Here is a 14,035-nt window from a genome sequence, read left to right on the forward strand (position 1 = left end):
TTACATGACTTTCAGTGCTCTATCGCATGGACAACCCATAGCCAAAGTCTGTGCATCCACTCGAGGAATACTATTATAATGCGCTAGCTGTCTTAACACATTGTGGTGCTCAGAAAGAGGCTGCCTGTCGAAGAGCATATATTTTTTGTCTGCTCTCTACAGGGAACCTAAAATATACAGTGAGCGCAATACTAATAAAAACGCGTCACTGGTTACGCAAAATCGGCCTGCACAGGCAGCATATAAACTTATGCGGACCCATGTTTAGCGAACAATTAGATTTATTAGAATTATACACTTAAAAAGGTCCTCATTACCTTTTTGCTTGCACTATTGTGGTTTATGGGTATATTAAAAGGAAATCAAGATGATCGCATTTGAAAAGGACTTACTTTGCCCGCCATGGTGCCGTAGTTGGCTTTGTTGTTGTGCCCCAAACGTAATATGGCTGAGGCGACACGATTTAAGCGATACATTACATTTGGCCGATATGCTAAAACTCTCGTCGTGTGTTGGCTGCACGGTAAAGGAACTCAGGTAGTCAAAATAATCTGAAGTCCCCATAAGTAGACGCGTTCTTATTATGTCCTGGCTTTGGCACATGAAACCCCAGATTTTAAATTTTGATGAAGTTATTTTTGTTTCATTTGACGCGAATCCTTATGTTCCGATTGAGCTATAATCAACTTTGCCCCTCTGTCAGGTATTTGCGGATTCAGGCGCATACATCTCGGTTCAACGTCATGCCGTGACATATGTAGAATGTGAAGGGAAATCTAAAAAATATGCATTTACTTGTTCTTGCTAGCCTATAGCAAATACACAGCTGGTATTAGTTACACCAATGTTGAAAACGATCTCCATACATGATAATCTCCGCGACAACGAGGACTTAGTTTATGAAGATCCGTGCCCCTGAATGCGAAATTGGCTGAATGAGAGTCAAAACTGAAGTGAAATACCCCGGAACAGAAGTGCTTCAGTAATATCGAACAAAATGAAGGTGTCTTCAAATACGATTCTACTAAAGTTTCAAGTTTAAGTATATGCAAATGACATTAACAAGAAAATTAAGAAGTGTTTCTCATTTACTTGTCTGTCCACTCTAGCTTCGGACGAACATTTTTCCGTCAAAGCACACAAAACAGCGGCGCAAGCACGTTTACCGTAACTAGAATAATCTTTTTATTACACCTGCGTATCATTTAACTTTCAAGACCCTGCATATCGGCTTGACCAAGCTATTCACAATGTGTGACTACCTTTTCTTGTTTTGGGTAGCAGCTGTTTGTACGCTTGAGAGAGCTGAAGCCAATAATAATAATATCCTATGTTACTACAAGCAATACGTTCGATGAAAGCATATGTAATAGAAGTGATTATTCAGTATATTTTTAACATGTCATTTACTATAAGTACTTGGCATAATCACCATACGCTAGTGCAGAAGTCTTGAAGTAGTCGCACAATTTGTGCTATTCACTAAATAAGTTATGGCAAACGTATATAACCGCTTGGAAATTTCTGGCACTTAGAAAGTTGACAAGTTGGCGTTTGCGATGACTGTATACCTTGACGTGGAGTTCAATAATGGAAAATGAACAGGACAAACTGCGGATTGACAATCTTCTAATCAAGTGCAGGTCATTCCACGAAGATGAATACGTGATTTTAGGTGTTCAATAAAATCGTAGTGCTTCCTTCTTTTTGAATGGCATCTTCAAGAGTCTTTCTTTTGTGAAACGTTTTTAGAGTGTGTTCATTGCTGCGGTGTAGGGAAAAATGTGGAAGAAGTACACTTGAACAGTGGGACACAAATTTCGCGAGAGCAAAGCACGTTTTGATTTAACGCTGATACTAACCAACCTTTGGTGTGAATCTTGTTGCGATACTAAAAAATGTGGCGCAAACTAAGCAATCGCACGTTTGAAAGCATTTTTATTTTAAGTTGTTTCATTCTTCAGCAATAATTGAAAAAAAAAACATCAGTTCGAGCAACACTTCATGCAGAAACGGAGTTAAATAATGTATGATGATAACGCCCATATCCACCGAGCACGCACTTTGCCTTCCATTGCTTTATATGAAAGCGAGAGCATTATTTGTAGCATTCCGCGTAGAATGGCCCGCTGCTGTCTCCGACCAACAAAATGAAGTTTCTATATCATGGTCTACAGGTGTTCGCATTCACAAGGCTGAAAGAAAGAAGGAGGTGCCTGTAAAATAAGGAGTTGGTCAGCGTAATGTATACGGATTTGCCGTTGTTGTTGTCGTCGTAGTTGTGCGGCACAGTCTACGTGATTGCTGCAAAGCACCTGATGACTTCTCACGCTGCTACATGGACGAATTACGGTATAATGGTACCACCGAATAGGCTCACTTCCGAATAGGCTTCTCCCAAATTCAGAACGCGGATGACGCGTACGCGCGTAAAGAAAGGCACCTCTGTTAGGTGTGCCGCACAAGAGCCGTCAAAAGCGCGACCTCGTGCAGAACAATGAGGAGCTCGGTTCGAGCTTAATGGCAAGCATGCGAGGAGATTGGCGCCGGGAGTAGAGTTGAGGGTGTGGTTGTAGTCACGTGCTAATGCGAGACGCACCCCTGACATTCTCGGCCGGTATTGTCGCTCACTATGGTATGGGTTACGCACTCTGCTCAGAGTCGCCACACTCGCCATGAAGGACGTCGAAAAGCGGGCGTATCACACTTTCACCCCTAAGCCAAAAATGTTCTCTGTACGCTACGTTGACGATTCTTTTACAGCGAAGCTGTATAACTCCACCTCCCAATGGGTCCGTCGTGTCCATGGACAAAAACTCGGAGAGGCTCACGCCGGGTTCTGAATCGGTCGGGTTCCTTGCAGCGCCATCAGATGGCGCTCGCTTCTGCGCATCCCTAAAGCCCTTCAATCTCCCAAAGTAGCGCTATTCACTTCCCTCCTCCTCCGCTCGGCGCGGCCTCGACGGTGGCGCCACCGGTGGTGGGCATGCCGTAGTAGACGACGGCTAACACGCTACGGGAGGAAATCCGCAGAAAAGTTCGTTCGGCCCCTGCGGAGCAGTTTTTTCAATCGAGATCTTTCTTCGTCAGTCGGTAACTGGCCTTTAGAATTTCGTGTTGGAATTGCGGAAGAAATAGAGAAAAGGACCGTTATTCAAGGCGTATTTAAGGCGTAAAGCGCGCGACGTTGAGAGTTCGTGTTGCTGAAACACGACGCAAGCCCGCGGTGTACTCAAACACACGCGTTATTACCCAAGTTTCAGGTGTTGACAGCGTGAAAGTATGTGTACGTGGTTTCGTAGGTTCATTTACGTACCTGCAGGATACTTTTGTTCGGCCGGTGCGTGAGTGATTGCTGACCGCACACAGCCAGAATGGCTGTGTGCGGTCAGCAATGCCTGGCTACATGGACGTTTTTTTTTTCATTGCGGGGTGCTTTGGTACTCGTGATTTTTTACAAGTACTGCTCCAGGAGGGCACATGTAATGGCTAACAGAGGCCTCTGAAGAGCTCGTGACATTACAATAATGCAGGCGTCGCAGGGAGTGTTCGCATACAAAATTGGCTGTCCGCGATCTTATACCCCCTTGGAAGACACAGGCTTCGGCGAGCCCCATCCAGCCCTGGTTTTAGCTTTGGTGTTCCCGTTGCCACTTTGGTGCCCTGGAGGCACCGTTAATAATACGAAATAATGACAAGGTGTTACAACAAGTAAATAAAATTTATTGAAGAAATACAATCGCACCGAGGCGCCAGCTTTTAAAGCAGCGCTAGCGCACCCGCGCGAGTATTATAAAACGCCAACGAGGAATTTACCGGCCCACGTACGACTCTACGATCAAACTGCACGTGAAACATCCCCAGGCTCGCTAGATAAATTTATCCGGAGCCATCCACTACGACCTGCATCCTAGCTTTAGTCGCTTCGGAACGTTACAGTCGTTAATAACCACAAACCAAATCAATACATGGGGGCATTCATTCGAAGCTAAAAGACTGCATCGTAAGTCATATTGAGCCTTGCAAAAGGGTCGAGAATGTGCTAACTTCTGGCGGAGCTCAAAACACACCCTGAATAAAGTCGCTTTTATGTCACAGGCCAGCTGCAGATGCGTGCATTTCACCACAAGACGAAACTACATGAAACAAAGAGAGCACATTCGAAAAAGAAAGTCAAACAACGCGCCAAAAACCACGCAGAGCATGAACACACACTTTCTCGAAGCGGAAGGCGCGAACTAGGCTCGAAATAAGAGGTTGTGAGTAGCCGTGGCCCTTACTTCACTAAGCCGTGCGTTTTTTGCGACTTCCTCGAAGGCAGCTCGCCCGATCCTGCGAATCCACACTTCTTTTTGCGTTGCGCCCGCCGGACGGCAAAGCAAAAAGCTTTTTGCCCTCGTTGTGTGTGTTGCGGCAACGGAAGGCGCAGCAGCGTGGCATCGCAATTAAGTTCTCGGCCCTAGACATTCTATTATGCTAACGCACTCCGGCAGGCCGCCTGCTGTACTTTCGTCGCGCAGGCCCAACAATGGAGGTCGGCGCGCGCTGGAAAGAAAAAAATGTATACAAAAGTGCGGCGCCTGCTTCCACGTGACACAGATTGGCCATTGGGGGAGCGGAGGAGGCTGGGGCGACAGGAGGCGTGGAGGAGGAAGCGCGAGGGTGAGCGGGGTGGCGGAAAGATATAAAAATGTCGCTACTTTTGAAAAATTGAGGGGCTTTACGCATCCCCGGCGCCGGCATACGGGGGTAAAAAAAATAAATAGAAAGCTCGCCTTCGTGCATAGCGTTCGCCGCATACGATTCCCGGTAAAGATTATGGTTGCCTGAGGCACAGTTGCCGGGAAGGGGAAATGTGAATAACTTGAAGCATGAGAATAATATCAGGCTTTGTGTGGGTAATTTCGAGCTACATCACGGTGGGTAATCGTTCTAGTTGTCGTTTGCAGCTTCGCTCTCCAACCTCTTTCACAGCGTGAATTGGAGACACATTTTTTGCATGGTGAAGTCGTCCGAGGTGGACGGCTTGATCTCGCACTTGAACTCCATAGAGTTGGCTATACAGTTTACAAGGGAGAAATTCTGGTTCTCTCTTTCGTAAATGCCCTCGTGAAAAGAGAGTAACTGAACCTCGTCCTCTTACGCATTCGGAAAACCGATACATACATAACGATATCGTCAGTTTAATTCTAATCACCCCATGTGCTACAAGCTTTCTGTATTCCGAAGCCTCGTCAAGAGAGTCCAAAGAGTTTACACTTCCCAGCACCTGCAAAAGGAAGAAAAGAACATAGTAGTCCGTGAATTTGGGATGAACGGCTATACAAAGGCACTTATTCACTGCGCACGCCGCCAACAGAATGACAATGAACGGAAGAGGGCGATTACCGAACCACTCCGGTAACGGCGCCGTATCTCGCTACTTTACGTTGGAGGGGTCAACGATACATTAGTCATATGCTGCGACGGGCAGGTGTTGACGTCACTCAAAAGGCTCTATCTGCGGTCAGTATATTCCTCCGTCCTCTAGAAGACTGCGTTCCTGTCTAAAAGACGTCGAAAATTGTGTGCAAAATGCCATGCCCCGAAAGCCCCACGTCCTATATTGGCGAGGCTAAATACTTCCCTAAAAAAATTCTTCAGTACAAGAAATACTTTCATCACGTAAACAGAGAACGTAGTACTGTGGAAAAACTTTGCGAGCTTCTTGATAACAAGATTATCCCTGACGGCACTGTCGTCTTGGAGAGAGAAAGCAAACACCAGTGGCGGCTCCATTTGGGAACCTGGCACATCCAGAACACACCGGGAACTCTCAATCTTTCGTCAGGAACACTCCCGCCGTTTACTCTCAAGGTCTACGAAAAGCGCCCGCGTGCCGGTCAGAGTGCCAAAAACGCATATAGACATTGGCACGCCTTACGCCAGCTCACCCCTGAAGACGGAGCCAGCAAGGTTCCGAAACGTGAGTTTTTTTTAAATAAGTTTGATTATAATTTTCCTTTTCTTTAATTAGCTGTCCAACACAGAAAGATATCTGTTGAATGTGTACCTTTGATTCAACTGTCACTTGTTTATGAGCCTTGTCGCCGGACGGAGCACCATATTCACAGAAGTGAGGCAAGAGGAATGCACGACGGCCCGGTTTCACTGCCGCTGTTTGGGCATCCGCACGCTTTTTATGAAAGCCTTGAGAAAACGCGAATATTTTTATGAGCACTTGCTTGGCTGCGACCTATTGGTGCTTTTTTGTGCAATCGCCATCGGCTGACAATTACTGTGTTCAAGGAATTCAAGCAACCTGGACTACGGCTTCACGTAGCGTCCGAATTTTCTTGGCGCTTGACGGGCAGCTTTCCGTCAGCCTCCCATATTGCAAACGACAGGGGCTGTTGTCAAGGTCGAGACTCGGTTTCAAACCTAGGGAAAAGTGAGGTGACATGTGACCTTCAGTGAACCTATCTCATTGCGCGTTGTAGACTGTCATTGTTTTGACCGATGCCGTGTGCATCTCCAAAGATTTGGTGCTACTGTTTGTAATAGTGGCAACCTTCATGCATGACTAGCTGTTTTCGACTCTGTGTGCAACTGAGGGGCTAAAGTGTAATGATTACTTAGTAACTGAGAGTAAAGAGCAATGTAACGCAGTGGCGTTTCAAAAAAAGAGATTGTTCATGGCACAACGGCTCTCCCTTCGGGCTGCCACCATGAACTCGAGTTACAGGGGCGCCGACTTCGGACCTTGACTATCTGCCTTCCGTAGCTACCATTGAAGCCAACAGAGAATAAGGCAAATGAAATTAATTGAAGTGCCTGTAAATGGTGCGTCTGCTTCAAACTTGTCAGACAATAATTTTGATACGAAGATGCAGCATTATGAAATGCACAATAAATATATCTTTACCTAGTGTCTGATTACGACTATGCAGAATAAAATGCACAAAGCATCATCATATGACCATCTTATTTATAGTAGAGTCTCAAATGCCCTGAAATAAAGTTGTGAAAGTTTGACACATTTATTGACTAGCCACGATAATTCACTGCTTAAAGGGTGCTATCACTTGTTAGATTGCGTGTTGTGAAAGAACTGGCTTGCGCGAAAGGAATTGCATTGACCGAACGATGAGTAATTTGGTCAACTTAATACCATAATATTGTATTCATGTTTCTATAATTTCACGAGTACACGAAAGAACAACTTAGCGAGCGTCATCCGAGCAGCCTCAGCCACCACGGCAGATATCCGAAATACACCAGCTAGCATGACATCTATCGCAACATGCAGCTCCAGTAAAATGCCTCAATATCCAGCACGCATCCACAAGATGGCAGAATATAAGTTTCGTTAGACAAGCACTGGCGGGCGACGAATAATGAGTCAGCCGGAGCACGGCATATTGACATGTGTACTTTCTTATCGCGTGACCACGTTTCATCGTCTAACAAATGTCAACAAAAAGCGCAGGAAGCGCTTGGGTGTATCGGAAGTTTCTGTAATGTTATGGATGATTCTATCCCCTGTCTGTTATCGCCAAGCTTTGTTTAACCTGATTGCATGCATCCTCGACGTGAATGTATAGAACTTTCTGGAAGACATGCGGGCACCAGCGAATAATCTGGAACCTTCGATGACTGATGATAAGAAGTCGACGAGCTTGACCCACTGATCAGATTTTCGAAGATCGCTGACTGTGTTCGTCGCTATCGCCGTTGTTTGAGTGTAGCCTGTATTTGAGGGCACAGGTTTCCCCAGTAAAACGCTTGTTTCGTCACTCACAGTTTTGCTGCTTTCTTCACCGTCACTACTAAGTGAGAATTTGTAACTTGGCAAATTTGCACTAGCAACTACTTCTACGCGAATTCCTAACACCGAAAAAGAAAAACAAACAATTTTCGAAGAATGTAAGACTGATACACACAGTAAGACGACGGAATAACGCAGAAGCGTATCACATTTACCCGTTTTGAGGTACCTCAAGCATCCACAGCTAACAGGGTCCTAGTTGACGAAACGCTCACTTCGGGACTAAAACATGTCTAGTGCCTCGACTGGAGAACGATCTCGTGTGCCTGCGGCAATATACAGCTGCAATCTCGACGACTACCTGCTGATATCTGGTCATTTGTGCAAGGTTTCCTGCGTCATGGAGAATTTATGAGTGGTGTTATCTCCACATGTTTTTCGGAGCCCACAGTTGTCGATGTAAGGCATAAGCAATATGGGTAATGCAGTTTTGGTATCTCATTGCACATGGTATCTCATTTAGTGTTTTTAGAGGTCTAGTATTATAGGCATTTTGTCTTTCACGCTGCAAACTGTAATTTCTGCTTTTCTACATGTATCCATAGTACACAAGTCCTTGAGCAGCATTTTTTAGAGATCTGAAGTTTATTCGGTAGCCAATTATTTAGCAATTCTTGAAAGCTACTCAAACAGCACCTATTCTTTCTTAAATAGCTTGTTTACAAGTCTTTTAAGTTGCTGATATGTTATTTGCACTGTTCCATTAATGACAATTTTCATCGTGAGTTTGAAACTGATCCGTTCTTCCTTATTGTGGGGTTCCTTTTAGTGCTAGTCAGTACAAGCAAAGTAACTCACCATACTGAAAGTGACACGTCATCCTACTGACTATTCGATGTTGGATTAAATATCAGATACGTATTACTTGTATTCGATTCGTATTCTACAAATTCATATTCGTCCACTTCTAATAATGGAAATAACATAGGATGGAAGTCTAATTTCGAGTGAATGGGAGCTTGTAAAATTGCGAGTGAATTCGCGTAAACCTGGACCCTACAAAGTAAAACTATTCCAATATGTTTCGATTCCAATCTCGCAAGTGAAATTTACGTAAACGCCAACGCAAGAATCGGGTATACAGCAAGCACATACACGATGAAGATTTGCGCTACGGCATCGGGAGTGCGATGTTCGGTGAGCAGCAGAAAACGCGCCCAGAGAAGCTCGCCCGCGCCCGCTGCCCGGCTAATGTCATGACGCTTTATTGGATCAATGAACTTGTTCATCCTAGATTCTGGCAAGTTCACTGGAATGGAAAGGGGGCGGTAAGAAGCATATTGAAATAAGGCATGGCACAAGGTTATGTTCGTGCTATGAATTAATGCACTGGATTGCTAAAACGAAACAGTGGGAAATGACACGCTGAGGAGACCGACAAACATACTGTTGCGACGCAACTTAAGAAATAATAATGAAACGTCCAAGAATTTACAAGAAAAAAAATTTCGAGGACACTTAATTTTCGCCTTCAAGAGTTGAATGCGATAGCGTTATCGCACCCTGTTCCTACCGCCTACTCATTCGCTCAGCATGCTCTTGAGTCACACAAAAACATAGTTTTCATATACATCACTTCGAAGTCCACAGCACAACTTTTTTCAAATTATTTGTTCCAGGAGCACCACGCAGACCCATGACTCCTCGCCAGCAGCACAGCACACATCGCAGAGGACGCTTTCCCACCAGCCGCGCTACGGCGCAGCGATAACGTCAGAGGCGTCCCGCATCGGACGCTGCACCTAGGAATCGCGCCGTGAGCGGAAAGAGGATCCGCGTCACCTAACACGAGGGTTCGAGTGCCGCACGCTGGAAGTTGGAAGGGAAGAGAGCGAGAAAACTTATTAAACGCAAAGGTATTGGGGGACCCCCAATAGGTCCCCGCACGGCCCCAATGCGCTCAAACGAGATGAAGGGAAGAAGGGGATGATTGGCGCGGCACGTCTCTGGGCAGCGCCGTACATTGCGAGGAGGGGGTTTTCTGTGTCCGCCGCTAGATGGCTCTGCGTGTGCGCCAAGCGCGGAATAAATGCAGCGGAAACGTACTTCGCTACTCGTTTAACGGCGACTTCTGTAATTTACATGCTCATAATTACCGATATACACCGCACAATAACTTTCTATGTCACGTTTCTAAGGCAACACCGCATTCACTAGAGGTGATTTTGTCACGCTTCGAACCATAGAACTCATGGCTGAGTGGTAATAAAGGAAAAAAATCATGGCTGAGTGGTAGCGTCTCTGTCTCACACTCCGGAGACCCTGGTTCGATTCCCAAGCAGCCCATCTTGCAAGTTGTTTTTATTTATGAATTGCCTTCCGGGATATTCTGCTCATGGCCGACGCCACCGACACCGGCTTTTCTGCGACACGAGCTCCTTCACCTCTAGCGTTAATATCGAATGGTCGCGGCGGCACATCACCGTAGCCGTAGGCGTCGAAGTCTATAACGAATTTATTCTTGAACAGCTCTGCTAGCGTCCACGCAACAATAGACAGTTTTAGTTACACGTACGTAGAGGCTTCAAGGTAAATATACCTGGTAGCGAAGCTTCCATAGTGGCCCATACGTTCAAAACATGGCGGTCCATCTGCGGTTCATGGGGCTTAGCGCCATCTGTATGTGGTGGGAACACTTCCGGTGGAATAAAAAATAATGTGACGCCATGTCCGTTAAAAGCAGAAGTGACGTCATTTTGTTTTTGAAGGCGCGAAATTTGTTTTGTTGTCCTTCCTTTGGAGCTATATATTCAAATGCCCCGTCATTCGATTTGATGGGCGTTCTGAGCTTTCAGCGTGGAAAGCGATGCAGGAAAAGAGCCAGCCATACGGTTGTCGAAATCGCATCCCTGCACAGAACATACTTTCTTTGGAGGCCGACGAACGCTTTAGGTGTAGAGTGCTGATCCTATTGTCGGATGCCAAGCCCGTCGGCCAGCGCAGTCACACGAAAACAACTACACAATTATCTGGTGGTCGTAACTCACTACTTTTGACTGAGCAGATTAAGAAGCGATGAAGCTACCCGCGCCACCAAATTCAGGCAAACTTCGACAAGCAAGAAAGCACAAACTGTGAGGGGGGCGTAATTCAACAGGCGATCTTTACGAGTGCGCCTTTCTGCCCATTTCAAGACGTGCATTGCATTGCGAGTGATAGTGGCGTCAACGCCCCCTGTAGCGATAGGCGCTGAAAAGACGTGCATTTTATAATAATAATAAAATTAAACTTGTATTTCCTTAACTCGTCACGAATATATAACATTGACTAGGAATTTTATTTTCGTTGAATGAATCTGTGTCTCGTTTGAATTAAAAAACACGTTTTTCTTTCCCAATGTTTGTTCCCTCCAAACATAGTCGCGCTTCAATAGCTTCTCCCATAACCCCCCATGCTGATGTCGCTGACAATCTGTACTGAACCGCTTTTCGCCCGAAGCTTCGCGACCTATTTGAATCGACCTTGGAGGCTTTGCGTACGCAGAGCTTCTACGTGTCAGCAGTGCGCATGCGTAAAACGTAGCGGCCGCGCGCTGGTCTCACGGACGTACGTGAGATCCATTTCTTTACGTGCGTTTCTTGCGCACGTAGACAGCTTCGCGCGGGAGTTCCGCAAGATCACGAACAAGCGATAGCGGGCCACGTGCGCGCAGACGGATCGCATCGAAACACGGCGACGGGATTGAATTGGCTGCCGCCATGTTCACATTTCCCGATTGGAGCTACGGGGTCCCTTTTGGCGTGCGTCGCGTATACGTGTAGCTAAAAGCGTTTCTGATGGCGTGCACGTAAGGTACGTAGGCTTTTCACGTTTGCGTACGTGAACCCTCTACGAACGTGTAGCTAAAACTGTCTAATAGCTCCTTGTGTGCTGTCAAATGTTCACATTCTGCGTCCTAAAGCTCACGGCACGGTGCGAGAACGCGCTCGCAGCGAACGTAAAACACTGCGCGCGAACATGCGTGCAGACGCGTACTCAGTCGCTGCGAACCCATATGATCGCTGATTTCAGGCTTCATTCTGTTGCGCTCCATTCCATTGCACAAACAGTCCTCTGTAAGAATAAAATTGACAGTCGCTTAGCTCGGCTATGCCAGGATATGCGTAGCTAAAGCAAAGGCATAATAGCATGGTTAGCCTTGGTTAATCTTGATTGTAAGTCCATGTTAGTCTGGTTGTCTAGCTATGTTGCGGCGTTTCATCTTCATTCGATGCGATTCGTTTCCTCTTCAACTCGTTCCAATGTCGATTCCAGGCCTCCTCCTACTTATCCGAATTGTCGCTTTTCATACTGCTGCCTAAACTGTGGTTGCGGCACACGCAAGTTTTCCTTTTCAATCCTCCGATATGTTATCACGCATGCGACGCAGATGGCGAAGCAAGCGGAGGCGAGCGAAACGACGAGGAATGCGGTGACGTCATGTGCATTCCGGAGCACGGCCACAGCGAAATCGCAAGTTCGCGTCCAGTAAAGCTTTCGCTTTAATATTTCACATAGTTTGCTCTCGACGTTTGCCTACCTTGCGCGCAAGAAGCCGGTTCGGGAAACTCCATCGCGGCGACCGAGCGCTGTGGCGTTCACTGTACATATTAGGTAGAGACACAGCGTCGGTAAACGATTGTGTGCTTCCCTTTTACCCAATATTATTATTTTGACACTAAAAAGCTTCCCTCGTTTTGAAAGTGCTTACAGAAATCTCCAGGAAAGCTGCCGCGTGGGGCCTTTATTGAGCGCCGTAACCGAACACTTGAGGAGCGCGTCCCGTTATCTCTCGATCTACGCAAGGGAGGCCCATCCGGCGGATGGCAACTCCGTAAGTCCTCGCCCCAAATAGAGAATGTTATAGAGTTCTACTTTTGCAGACTGAAGTCTATATAATGTGCTGTAGACAAATGTCCATAGACTATTTATAGAATATTGCTATAGACCTGTCTACAGACAGTCTGTAGATTTATGGGGTTATACTTTTGACAGACTGGCCTATAAAATGCCTTAATCTATAGGCTGTCTGCCCATTAATGAAAATTCACGTTTGTAGACGAATGTCTGCACAACATCTCTAGATCAAAATATATAGGGTTATACAGTTCTTTTTGTAGACTGAAGTTTATGGAATCTCTACAGACAAGTGTCTGTAGATAGCCTATAAACATTTGCTTAGAGAGATTTTATAGACTTCAGTCTGGAAAGGTAGAACTGTATAGCCCTATACACTTTTGTCTACACATTCTGCAGACATTTGTCTACAAAAGTGAGTTTTCATTATTCTATAGAGAGTCTATAGAGGGTCTATAGACTCAGACATTTTATGGAAAAGTCTCCAACAAGTGTAAGGCCATAAGTCCATAGACTGTCAATAGGCTTTTCGTGCACACCAGTCTATATCTAATTCATAGACTCTAGCCTTACACTATTTGTCGACTACTGTCAGTGCAGGGTGTCGCAGATAGCATCAATTCAAGGAAGCTGTTGAACGAAGAATAATATAAAGAAAGAAAGCGCAGTAAGATGCCAATTTAAGACCTATGGTGTTCAGTCATCGGAGATCTGACCAGTAGGTCTTTTTATAATAGTATATCTTGCACCGTGTTTTCCTTTGATCGTTTATTTTCACAGCCTATATTGGCTAAAATATCTTGGATCGACACCTTATATATTACCTATATAAACCATACATTTTGCCAAATACGTTTCGATTGTATATGAGTGCTCGCTGCTGGGGTTGTTAATGAGCGGTCTATTGGCAATGTGTATAAAGATGTGCTGCATCCAGCATGTACATGGGAAGATACCGAGGGAACAGTACATAGAAAATCATGAATGTGAATGGAAGCAGTCGAAAAATCTCAAATTCAAGTAGCCGTGAATCTTTGTGTAAGACTACATGAGCGTTTGTGCGCGAGCACATTTAAGAAATTTCAACGTTGCATGCAAAGCATCCGCTTGAATAAATCAGTTAGCTAGCTGCTATCTACAAGTTAGATTACATTTTTGTTTACATATGGCGGACGAAATAAACCTTTACTATATATTACGTACGTTAACGTGTTGCTTCTTATTAGCACTTATGCCCTAATGTCAACAGCTTAATAATGCTCCTGAACTAGCCGCACTCTCATATGTTCCATAAACAGAAAAAAAAAATGAACGAATTCCACTAGTGCTGAATCGTGCAGTGGAAGAAATGAAAGAAGCGCACCGATATTGAATTAGCTCTATTCATTGCGT

The sequence above is a fragment of the Dermacentor albipictus genome, chromosome 2, assembly GCF_038994185.2.
Source record: "Dermacentor albipictus isolate Rhodes 1998 colony chromosome 2, USDA_Dalb.pri_finalv2, whole genome shotgun sequence".
Classification (NCBI taxonomy): Eukaryota; Metazoa; Arthropoda; class Arachnida; order Ixodida; family Ixodidae; genus Dermacentor; species Dermacentor albipictus.